The sequence below is a fragment of the Lycium ferocissimum genome, chromosome 8, assembly GCF_029784015.1.
Source record: "Lycium ferocissimum isolate CSIRO_LF1 chromosome 8, AGI_CSIRO_Lferr_CH_V1, whole genome shotgun sequence".
NCBI lineage: Eukaryota > Viridiplantae > Streptophyta > Magnoliopsida > Solanales > Solanaceae > Lycium > Lycium ferocissimum.
Window position 1 is genome coordinate 44210311 of NC_081349.1, and position 14142 is coordinate 44224452.

The window sequence follows — 14142 nt, forward strand, 5'->3', positions numbered from 1 at the left end:
AAAAAAACCCGGAATCCCCGGTTAGGATAATTTTTTTGGCCCGAAAAAAAATTTCGGAAGCTCCTTTTAAAATAACCCGGCTACGGTTTCTTTCCATTGCTCTCTGCTTCTTTAATTCTTTCTTTTCTTCTTTTGCATGTTTTCCTTCTTATACTATAAAGCTAGACATGAACAAGGTGATGTGGCACCTCTCTATGGCTAGCATTCTTGTTTATCTTTTTTCTCAATTTTTTGACCTTTTTCTCTTCATTTCTCTATTTTACTAAATAAAATATTAAATGGTTCATCCCACTACCCATAATAACTACTCACTCATCATATTTAATAGCATTTGCCACATGTATTTCATTTCTCTGACAGTTTTCTCTAATGAATCGTTATATAGATAACGGGTTTTTTTTAAAGCTATTTGGCTTTTAAAATCATTTTCTGGTTAACATTACCAACTGCAACATATGCATGCCTACATAAAACTATGTACTTAATGCAATTAGATGTGCAATGTTTTCTCATTAATGAAAGAAAAAAGTTCCAAACATGGCTAGCTGTTACAGTTCAAACTTTTATGTTCCGAAAAGAAAGAGGTCATGACTAATAGATTTTATCTTTTTCTCATTTTTTTGAGCTTTTAACCTTATTTTTCTGATTAAAAATTTAATATATATATATATATATATATATATATATATATATATATATATATATATATATATATATATATATAAGTTAATATTTTCCATGACTGCAAAATTCATAATAATGACCAACAAAGACAATGAACAATAATGAAGGCAATTAATGATTGTAGTTAATGAGAATATTGAAAAGTCATAGCAATAACATGAAGTCCTTTTCCTCACAAAGAAATTGTGGATTGCTTCAAACAAATCGTCTCTGCTCCTAATGAAGCCTTTTCTTTTTGATCTAATAGATTAAGAAATGTGGAGAAATAAAATTGATCTAAAGGTAAAGATAACTTTCTTTTAATATTATAAAAATTATAACAAAAATAATTTTATCATATTTGTTTTTCTTTAATGACTGCGCGAAGCGCGGACATATTCACTAGTTAAACAATCATTAGGTAATCATTATGTCCCCTTTCCTTGTCTCCCATGCTTTTTTGGTTTTGTAAATTCAATTCCACGTACTTCCTCCAAAATTTACAACTTCCCACTTTTCATTCAATTTTGCTCAAAACCTGTTTATTTCTCACCACTTCATTCCTACATAGTCAAACTACAATATTAGCACAACTCATTATAATTAATACTCAAAAAACGATTAAAAGTATTAAAATGTGAGGCAAACAATGAGTAAACTGTAAATATATACATTTTTGGCCGAACATCACAAGACTTGTTACTATCTTTGTGCTACTCATCTTATAGAAGTTTCACATTTGGCAAGACTTGCCCATTTTTCTTAAGGTCACAAATTTACCTTATCGCTGCAAAGTTGAATATTTTCTTCTTTAATATTTTATCCAATAGACATGAGCTGGTCTACTGAAAATATAGACCCAGTAATCAATTAGTGGCAACATCAATTACTCCCTATGTCTCACTTTATATGAAGGTATTTAACTTGACATGATGTTTAAGAAATAAAGAAATATTTTTAAAACTTATGGTCTAAAACAACTCATAGAAAATTGTGTGGAGTCAGTCCAAAAAAGAATGACACCTTTTTATATTTAGTAAAATTCAACTTTAAATTTACCTTTTTACCTTTAATGAAATGATTTCTACCCACAAATTTTTATGGATTGTTTTATATCACAAGTTTCAAAAGTCTTCATTTATTTCTTAAACTTCGTGCCAAGTCAAACACCTTCATATAAAATGGGACTGAGGAAGTAAATTTAAAGTTAAACTTTCACTAAATATAGAAAGGTTTCATTCTTTTTTGGACTGATTAAAAAGGAAAGAGTGTCATATAAATTGAGATGTAGTGAGTATCTTTTTAAGTGCTACTTGTAAGTTGCGCTCTAAAAAGTGTGCTTTGGTTTTCATTTGCAACATTTTAAAGTTTCACTTGTTTTCTTCAATTTACAATTCTCAGATCACTTTATCTTTGCTTTGCGTTACATTATGTAACTTATATAGCATGATCTTTTAGAGTAGTTGAGATTAGGAGGAAGGAGAAGAATGCATGGAGATGGAAGTTATGTATATATATTGGTCTATTTTTTCACAACTTGAAAAAGGGGATTGAAAGTATCAATCCCTAAGTAATTATTGCAAACCACTAATTATGCAAAAATAACTATAAAACTTTCAGACCGACTTGAAGATTATAAAATTAGAACGTCTCCAAGATTTATTTAAAATCGTCATTTCATTGAGAGAAAAAGAAAAAAGAAAAAGAAAGCTCACAATCATATCTTTAACTCTCTCTCAATAGTATTTGAAATCGCACCAAAACAGTGCCTTATTTTCTCACATTGTATAAGTGACCTACTTCATAACTTAACGAACCATCAAAAAATTATTTAAACCAGTTTGTTCAGAAATAAATATTTGCAGGAAATTTTTTCTAGAAAAGTTTTTTAATAAGATACAAGACACACTAAAAGTGACTCCAACAGTCCATAAGGGCCACGAGTGTATTTGGTATGATGCGAAAACATAATTTCCTGCGGAAAATAACTTAGCTTTAAAAACTGTGTTCTGAATCATTTTTCATTTTGGTTGGTTTTGAAGTGCTAACTCATACAAATAATAAAAAAACATAGCATATGAAACATGGAATTGGTGTTCTGCTGATAATTTTGATATTTTCGCAATTGTACCTTTAATTGATTAAAAATAGTTTAGACAGCTGCAAAGACAAAGATTTACGCCAATGAACTTCCATTGGATAATAATATAATTCTTTTGAAGAAACAAAATAAAAATAAAATGAGAATAATCAATTGAACATGTATCAAAGCCCTGATGAATACATACAAGCTGGCAAAACTTATATTCCAAATAATCTCATCAATTGAACATGTTTCTCCCACAGAGATTTGCAAAGGACTGCTCAGATTGGGAAACCAGCAGAAACTATACTACATAACCAAATGAACAAAAAAACATAGTTTTTCTACAGTACAGCAAACGAACAACTGAATACCAAAAGAATAGGAAGGGTGTATAATTACTTTCTCCATACAGGTAAAAGACTATGACACCAGAGAAAAACATAGGAAAAAAAAAAAAAAAGAACACAAGATCTTTCATAAAACATAAGAAGCAGGAGGAGGAGGTTGAAAGGTAGCAAGGAAGAAGCACAGGACTCGACTGAGCAGGTTCATCCGATGAGCAAGAATCATCCCTTCAAGTATATAGTTGGTAGCAAGCAACCGATGGAATGAGAAATGCACATCAAGAGAGTTCTGTTAAGTTTTCTAGTTTATGTTCATGTACATTCAACCACTATTTTATGTGAATATCATTACTCCTTACACAATAATGACCAAAGAGTCCAGGGATCGTCCCTACCATGTCTCCATGTTAGTGGAGAAGATTGCAGCAAGGAAGCCACTTCCTTAGTTTAATTTGCAAAAGGGCCACTCATTTTCTTTTTCCTTTATTTTTTCATTTTAGGGTAAAGGGTTGTGGCCCCAAGGTCACTTTATAATTTTAAAAACTTTGGAGTTTACAACTTATACACTTAAGTCCCCTTTCACTTATTATTAAAATATACAAAAGCCCCTTCTCGATCCCCACTTCTTCCAACTCCCGCTCAAAAAAAAAAAAAACTGAAGATTCCATTAGAATTCTCCCTCTCCCCCAATCTTGGTAACGTTCCTGCCGTCCATCCAGGTATTTTCTTTAATTTAGCAACTCCTCCAGAGCATTTAGAGCTCCATTTTGCCATGAAAGTTGTTATTATTTTACGAACTCGACAGAACCCTAGTGTTCATAAAGTTGAGATTTTGTTTTCAAAATTTTGGAAGTTTCGCCTGTTTTTTGCTAGAAAAAACAGGCTATAATTAAGTAAAATAAAATAAATAAAAAGACTTGATGCTATTTTAACATTATATTAACACTTGATTACATCATATTAGACTCCTCATCCATAATACACTTGATCCAAAGAGCTTTAGAACATGTAATGGTAAACATAACGCTATTATCCAATAAGTCTGACAATAAGCTAATGTTCTCAAAGCACAACCTTATTCCAAAGAGGACCATTACTTGTTCTAAAGCTCATTGGATCATGTGTATAATGGATGGGGAGTCTAATATGATGTAGGGCATCCGGGGCTAACCACCCAACACCACTCATTCCGTTACCCATATGCTCTCATTTATAATACTAGTTCAATTTCATGAAAATATATCATCGTTGGAAACATAAGTACTTTTATAAACGTAAGCCCTTCGGCTGTCAAAATAATATATATACATGTACATACATATACATGGGAACCATGGGACCATACTACCCACACATGCGCATCTACGAGCCTCTACTAGAATACTAGAATATGGACAGGACAGGACCCCGTCGTGCCCAATCATGGATATATACATATATGTACCAAAAGAATAATCAATAGCACCTCCCGACAATGGAGTGCTCACAAGTCGACTACTAGCTCCTATAGATCGGCACGCCGTCTCCTTGCCTATGGGCATGAACACAGCGTCCAAAGAAAACGGACGTCAGTACGAACATTGTACTGAGTATGTAAGGCAGGAATAAAATAAACATAACAAGAATATCATAAGTCATGAGAAGAGGATATAACCTGTGTACTCTTGTAATTATAGATACATTTCATATACATTCATGTGCATAAGCACGTCGCATACATTATCATAGCGTATGCCTTATCATATCACATATACATCATCATGCCATACGTACATCGTCACATCAATCATACATCATCATGTCGTTAACCCGCGTACGGGTAACCATCATATGCCGCCCTCTAATGGTGTCATGCCGCCCTACAGGCTCGGTGAAATCATAGCGACCCGCCTTAGCGGTGACATGCCGCCATCTAGGCGCGGTGAAATCATAAGCGACCCGCCTTAGCGGTGACATGCCCGGCCATCTAGGCGCGGTGAAATCATAAGCGACGCCTTAGCGGTGACATGCCCGGCCAATTAGGCACGGTAGAATCACATCATCATCATATCATCATACGTAGCATGCATTTATCATCGTACATTATACATCATCATAAAGTCAGCATTATCATTCATTTCATAGGCATATCATAGTTCTATCATAAGTTAATATCATTATACATATATCATCAATTCATACATTAGAACTTGGAGCAAGTATAGTCATGTTGGGCTGACGTAAGGTCGTAAACCCCCGATGGCTTTATAGAGTAACCATAGTCGTCATATCTCACCTTGGAAGGACTACGTTAAGGTGAGTGCACATGAAGAGACATTAGTGGATCATAGTAGACATCATTAGTTCGTGGTCTCTAGATTTAAGCTTGGCATTATCATCATCGTACTCATATTACATTTCTTGCCTCGTATGACCATTCATGAACATAGGCCCCTAGCCTTTTGGAACGTAGGAAATTCACAAAGAGGAAGAAAATCATGCATAGGATTCATGCCTTAGAAAGAAGGGTTAAGCCTCACATACCTTTATCGTTTAACTATTCTATCGCTTGCTCGTCCTCCTTGGATGTACTTGTTTATACCTTCAATGGAATTCGTATCACATTAGCTACATCATCGTGAAAACACATTTACTAAAGCTATAGAAATTTGGGAAGCATTTCCTTTGTTTATACTACTTTCCTCCATATTCCATATCAACTCCCAACATTCATAACAACCATCACCATATCACTAACAACAATCATCATCCATCCACATGATTCACATTCCATAACTTTACTTCAATTCTTCATAATTATAGCCAAAGTTCACTATCGCATTCTTTCGTATCCAATGATTATTTCAGGTTCTAAACATCATTTATAACGTATTTATATCATCAACATAACCATTTCCATGATTCAACTCAACTACTATTCGATAATGACACTATCCTTATTTTAGTGACCCATCTCCTATACTCTTCCACAATCTATGTGTTTCAACTTATAAATACTTCAAATAACATGAAAAGGTCATGAAACTCACCTTAGATGATGAAGGAATAGGCCTTGATTGATGATACACTTCTTACACAAAAACCCTATTTCCTCTCACTTGGGTTTTCTTGATTTGTATGACTTTTAATGGGTTTCCTTTACTTGATCCACTTGATTTCTTGTTGTTGATCTTTGATTTCTCTTGTTTTATTATGGAAGAAATATTTGGAGTGTTCTAGAGCCTTCTTGAAGTGTGGAGGTGAAGTATGAAATGAAATGAAAATGAAAAAGGGTCCCATATAAAATCAACTTCGGTCCAGGATTGGAATATACGGACCAACATACGGTCCGTATAAAATCTCTTGACCGTATGTTGGACCGTATATTTGGTCCGGTGAATCATGACATCTTTGGCTGGATCTACGGCTGGACATACGATTACATAGATCGTATACGACCCCGTGTATGTACGGGCCGTATGTTTCTTGATTTCCGAGAGTTGTTTCGTCGGCTCGTTTGATCTCCGATCCTTATGGAACCTTCTTAACACTTGTTTCTTACTTCAATACCATTCTAAGGGACATTATAACTCTTCCTTAGGGCATCATTCATACACCATTAGTTCAACACTCGTAATTCTTATTCGATGCCCAACATATGACTCGCTCCTCTTAACAACTTTCTTTCCTTAACTCGTATGTCTTTGGAAATCTTAATTAGAATCATCAATTACTATCTATTACTTATCCAAACCTCGTGAACGTCATGCCCCTCGCTCGTCTATCCACTGTACACTAACGGGGTATTTTTCGAGGTGTAACATTCTCCCCCCCTTTTGGAACATTCGTCCCCGAATGTTAAGTCGTTAAGGATTCTAGAAATATTTTGCCAGAGTTTCCCCTATAATATGGCACTACCATCCTATCACAACAACCCATAATATCATCGCCTCACAGGGCCACAACACAATAGCAATATAGATTGGCCACACACGACCCATATACATAAAAGTAAAGCATACATACCTCACAATCTCGACGTCTCATCGTAAGTCTCTTCTGGGGGCTGGAATAAGTGCGGATATGTGGATTTCATCTTCTCTTCCGCCTTCCAAGTCATTTCTTCTCGATTGTTGTTTCTCCATAAGACCTTAACTGAAGCTATTTCCTTGTTCCGAAGCCTTCGTACTTGCCTGTCTAGTATGGCAATAGGTACTTCTTCATAGGCTAGCTTTTCTGTGATCTGAACATCATTTATTGGCACGATCTTTGTGGGATCTCCCACACATTTGCGGAGCATAGAGACATGGAATACTGGGTGAACTAATTCGAGCTCTGAAGGCAAATCCAATTCATACGCCACTTGACCCACTTTGCGGATGATTTTTGTAGGGTCCGATATATCGAGGACTTAACTTCCCTTTCTTACCAAATCTCATCACCCCTTTCATCGGTGATACTTTCAAGAACACCCAATCATTAACTTGGAATTCTAAATCTCGCCGGCGGTTGTCCGCATAAGATTTCTGGCGACTTTGGGCCGTCAATAACCGATCTCGGATAACCTTGACTTTTTCTCCTTTGAATCAACTCGGGGCCTATTAACTTCACTTCTCCGACATCAAACCATTCAATTAGAGATCTATATTTCCTTCCATATAAAGCTTCATACGGAGCCATTTGGATACTGGAATGATAGCTATTGTTATAGGCAAATTCGATTAGGGGTAAGTGGTCATCCCAACTACCACCAAAATCTAGTATGCATGCTCGTAGCATATCCTCCAAGGTCTGTATAGTACGCTCGGCTTGTCCGTCAGTTTGCGGATGAAATGCCGTACTAAGCCTTACTTGGGTACCTAGACCTTCTTGGAAGGATTTCCAGAACTTAGCTGTAAATTGTGCTCCTCTATCCGTGATGATAGATATTGGAATACCGTGAAGTCTCACAATCTCCTTGATGTACAACCTCGCATAATCTTCTGCTGAATATGTAGTTCTGACTGGGAGAAAATGGGCTGCTTTTGTCAATCTATCCACAATCACCCATATAGAATCATACTTGCCTCGAGAGCGGGGCAATCCTACAATAAAGTCCATATTGATCACTTCCCATTTCCACGTAGGAATTTCTATTGCTTGCAATAATCCTCCTGGCTTTTGGTGTTCTATCTTTACTTGTTGGCAATTCGGACATTGAGCTACAAACTCAGCTATGTCTCTTTTCATACCATTCCACCAATACATCAGTTTAAGATCATGATACATCTTTGTCGTTCCTGGATGAATAGAATGCCTGGAGTAATGAGCTTCTTCTAGGATTCGGCGGCGTAGTTCTGCCACATCCGGAACACATAACACGCTCGGTATCCGAGAACCCCATCTGCTTCGAGACTTTAAATGGTGACTTTTCTTTTGGAAACTTCACACCTTTATAATACTTCAATTTGGGATCCTCGTTTTGGCGCTCTTTTATTTCTGCATCCAAGGGCGAAACTGTGGGATTATTAACACTAATTCCAGCATCGCCTGAGTCGACTATACGCACTCCAAGACTTGCTAATTGATAGAGTTCATGAATCATTCCTTTCCTCTCCGCGGGTACTTCACATAAGCTACCCATTGATCGGCGACTAAGCGCATCTGCTACTATATTTGCTTTTCCCGGGTGGTATAAGATATTCACATCATAATCCTTCAGTAATTCTAACCATCGCCTCTGTCGCAGATTCAACTCCTTCTGTTTGAAAATATATTGGAGACTCTTATGATCTGTATAGATATCAACATGTACGCCATACAAGTAATGTCTCCACATTTTTAATGCATGAATAACTGCAGCCAATTCGAGATCATGAGTTGGGTAATTCTTTTCATGTTTTCGCAGTTGTCTTGAAGCATAGGCAATAACTTTTCCGTGCTGCATTAATACACATCCTACCCCAACGCCGGAAGCATCACAATACACAACATAGCCATCCGGCCCTTCTGGAAGCGTTAAAACTGGAGCTGAGGTTAGTCTGTCTTTTAACTCTTGGAAGCTACGCTCACAAGCGTCATTCCACTGAAATTTTGCTGATTTCTGGGTCAACTTCGTCAATGGGGCTGAAATAGATGAAAAGCCCTCTACGAATCTTCTATAATATCCTGCCAACCCTAGAAAACTACGAACTTCTGTAGGCGTCGTAGGCCTTGGCCAAGTCTTCACAGCTTCAATTTTCTGAGTATCAACTCTAATGCCATCATCTGAAATCACATGACCTAAGAATGTCACAGAATTTAGCCAACACTCGCACTTTGAAAATTTCGCATACAACTCTCGAGTACGGAGAATTTCAAGAACAATACGTAGATGATCTGCATGTTCTGATTCTGTGCGAGAATACACTAAAATATCATCAATAAATACTATCACGAACAGATCTAAGAGAGGCCTGAATACATTATTCATTAAATTCATAAACACTGCCGGCGCATTAGTCAGCCCAAACGACATTACTCGAAATTCATAATGGCCATATCTTGTTCTGAAAGCGGTCTTGGGAATATCTTTTTCTCTGACTCTCACTTGATGATAACCCGACCTCAGATCTATTTTGGAAAACCATTTGGTACCTTGTAGCTGATCGAATAAATCATCAATTCTTGGAAGAGGATACCTGTTCTTTATCGTCACCTTGTTCAACTATCTATAATCAATACACATTCGTAGGGAGCCATCTTTCTTTTTCACAAATAAGACTGGCGCTCCCCACGGTGAAGAACTGGGTCTAATGAACCCCTTTTCGAGCAAATCTTTCAATTGTGCCTTTAGCTCTTTCAATTCTGCCGGAGCCATCCGATAAGGAGGAATAGAAATAGGCTCGGTATCCGGCAACACATCAATGGCGAAGTCAATCTCCCTTTCTGGAGGAAGGCCTGGAAGTTCATCTGGGAATACATCCGGAAACTCATTCCTCTTTGGAAGCAGATTGGAATGTTGGTGACTTTGCTTCCGTATCATGGACTCGGACTAAATGATAAATATAGCCCTTAGCTATCAGCTTTCTTGCCTTAAGGTAGGAAATAAACCTACCCTTTGGAGTTGCCGTATTACCCTTCCATTCAAGCACGGGCTCTCCCGGAAATTGAAATCGAACCAATTTCATTCGACAATCAACATTAGCATAACATGAGGCCAACCAATCCATACCCATGATAACATCAAAGTCTAGCATTTCTAGCTCAACTAAATCAGCTTCGGTTTGGCGTTCACATATCACAATTATACAACTTTTATACACTTGTTTAGCTATCACGGGATCACCAACCAGAGTAGACACCTCAAAGGGTTTAATTGGCTCGGGTTTCACCCCAATACTATTTGCAACATATGGAGTAATATATGATAACGTAGAACCCAGATCTATCAATGCATACACGTCATGAGAAAACACAGTCAATGTACCTGTAACCACGTACGGGGGGACTCGAGATCCCGTCATCCGACTAAAGCATATAAGCGGTGCCGCGTGGCACACAGTAGATGCTCCCCCTCAGCCTCTACCTCGGCCCGCCGGAGTCCGGGGGTCCGCCCCGTGGGACGTCCGAAGAGGAACTCCGTCTGTCGAACCCGTGGGTCGAACCCCACATCTGTCATATCTCACCGGACAATCTCGCATCAAATGTCCTGTCTGCCCACAAATATAACATGCATCTGTGCCTTGGCGACATGACCCTGAGTACAATTTTCTGCACTGGCTACATCGGGGAACGGGTGGTCTCCCGATCGTAATCTCCCAAACCGAGAACACGGGGCCCTCGAACTCCGGCTCGTCCCCGAACGAAGAGAGCGATCATATCTCCTGCCTATAAACCGGGAAGGTGCACTCGTCACTGACTGGCCTGAGTGCCTAGAATGTGTCTGCCTCGATCCCCCTCTATAATCACCACCTGTGCCCATAGATCTGGCCCTTTTACTTTGCCCTCTATCAACATCGCGGTCACCTCTTTGCGGAGGTTGTTGTCCTTCAAGATTTTGGGCATGGGCTTGAATGCGGAAAATATCCATCCCGTCTTGCAATGAAGCTGTCAAGAAATCTTTAAATAAATGTGACCCTAAGCCACTCACAAATCTGTGCACCCTGTCGCCCATATCGGCTACCATAGTAGGAGCATATCTAGCCAAAGAATTAAATTGAAGGCTATACTCCCGAACGCTCATGTTACCTTGCTTCAAATTTAGGAATCTATCCGCTCTTGCTCGGCGGACCTCGGGTGGTAAGTAGTGGCGAACGAAAGCATCAACAAATTCTTGCCACACGGGAGGAGGCGCATTCTCTTGCCTCGACACTATCCAATTATTGTACCATAGAACCGCCACGTCCCGAGTCTATATGATGCTAACTCCACGGATTCGGCCTCGAAAGCATGAATAATCCGCAACGTTCTCGCCGTCATCAATAAAGCCTTGCGGGTCTTCATCCGCTTTGACCCAAAGAATTCGGAGGATTTAGGCTCGTGAAGTCACGGCTCTAGTACTAGCCGAACGATCACTTGGCCCCGCATTTTGCCTTTGTGCCCGAGCGGCAACCAACCGCGTCAATCAATTAATGGCCTCGGCCACTTGTTGACCCGAAGTAGCCGATGAGGAACCCGGAGGCATAGGAGGCCGGAGTCGAAGCCCCCTTCGTGCTTCCGTAATAAGGCGGAGTAGTGGAGGCATTAGATAAAGCCTCATTATGTGACTCATCCTCATCTACATTCATAGGCAACTCTCTTTCCGCCCGCCTCTTTGTCGTAGTCTTGCCCTTCGGGGCAGCTTTAGCCTTTCCTTTTGGCGGTATTTCTGAAATCACAACATACTCATTAGGGAGGATTTAAATCTTATACTCGGCTCTATCGCACGATTTCATAAGGAGAAAGATGGTCATTTTTCCTAAATGCCCTGTAGCCTCCTGTTTATTAGCGTAACGCGCCACACACCATAAACAAGACTCTATTAGACACGGTTCGTAGACACTCCCTAGGACGGAACTGCTCTGATACCACTTCTGTCACGACCCGGGCTACGGGCCGCGATGGGCATCTGGGGCTAACCACCGAACACCACTCATTCCGTTACCCATATGCTCTTATTTATAATACTAGTTCAATTTCGTGAAAATATATCATCGTTGGAAACATAAGTACTTTTATAAACATAAGCCCTTCTACCGTCAAAACAATATATATATGTACATACATATACATGGGAACCATGGGACCATACTACCCACACATGCGCATCTACGAGCCTCTACTAGAATACTAGACATATGGACGGGACAGGACCCCGTCGTGCCCAATCATGGATATATACATATATGTACCAAAAGAATAATCAGTGGCACCTCCGGACAATGGAGTGTTCATAAGTCAGCTACTAGCTCCTATAGATCGGCACCGTCTCCTTGCCTACCTGTGGGCATGAACACAGCGTCCAAAGAAAACGAACGTCAGTACGAACATTGTACTGAGTATGTAAGGCAGGAATAAAATAAACATAACAAGAATATCATGAGCCATGAGAAGAGGATACAACCTGTGTACTCTTGTAATTATAGATACATTTCATATACATTCATCATGCATAAGCACATCGTATACATTATCATAGCGTATACCTTATCATATCACATATACATCATCATGCCCTACATGTATCGTCACATCAATCATACATCATCATGTCGTTAACTCGCGTCCGGTAACCATCATATGCCGCCCACTAGTGGTGTCATGCCCGACCCCCTAGGCTCGGTGAAATCATAGCAGCCCGCCTTAGCGGTGACATGCCCGGCCATCTAGGCGCGGTGAAATCATAGCAGCCCGCCTTAGCGGTGACATGCCCGGCCAATTAGGCACGGTAGAATCACATCATCATCATATCATCATACGTAGCATGCATTTATCATCGTACATTATGCATCATCATAAAGTCATCACTATCATTCCTTTCGTAGACATATCATGGTCCTATCATAGGTTAATATCGTTATACATATATCATCAATTCATACATTAGAACTTGGAGCAAGTATAGCCATGTCGGGGTGACGTAAGGTCGTAAGCCCCCGATTACTTTATGGAGTAACCATAGTCGTCATATCTCACCTTGGAAGGACTACGTTAAGGTGAGTGTACATGAAGAGACATTAGTGGATCATAGTAGACATCATTAGTTTGTGAATTCATTATATCGTGGTCTCTAGATTTAAGCTTGGCATTATCATCGTCGTACTCATATTACATTTCTTGCCTCGTATGACCATTCATGAACATAGGCCCCTAGCCTTTTGGAACGTAGGAAATTCACAAAGAGGAAGAAAATCATACATAGGATTCATGCCTTAGAAATAAGGGTTAAGCCTCACATACCTTTATCGTTTAACTATTCTATCGCTTGCTCGTCCTCCTTGGATGTACTTGTTTATACCTTCAATGGAATTCGTATCACATTATCTACATCATCGTGAAAACACATTTACTAAAGCTATAGAAATTTGGGCAGCATTTCCTTTGTTTATACTACTTTCCTCCATATTCCATATCAACTCCCAACATTCATAACAACCATCACCATATCACTAACAACAATCGTCATCCATCCACATGATTCGCATTCCATAACTTTACTTCAATTCTTCATAATTATAGCCAAAGTTCACTATCGCATTCTTTCGTATCCAATGCTTATTTCAGGTTCTAAACATCATTTATAACGTATTTATATCATCAACATAACCATTTCCATGATTCAACTCAACTACTATTCGATAATGACACTATCCTTATTTTAGTGACCCATCTCCTATACTCTTCCACAATCCATGTGTTTCAACTTCTAAATACTTCAAATAACATGAAAAGGTCATGAAACTCACCTTAGATGATGAAGGAATAGGCCTTGATTGATGATACACTTCTTACACAAAAACCCTATTTCCTCTCCCTTGGGTTTTCTTGATTTGTATGACTTTTAATGGGTTTCCTTTACTTGATCCACTTGATTTCTTGTTGTTGATCTTTGATTTCTCTTGTCTTCTTATG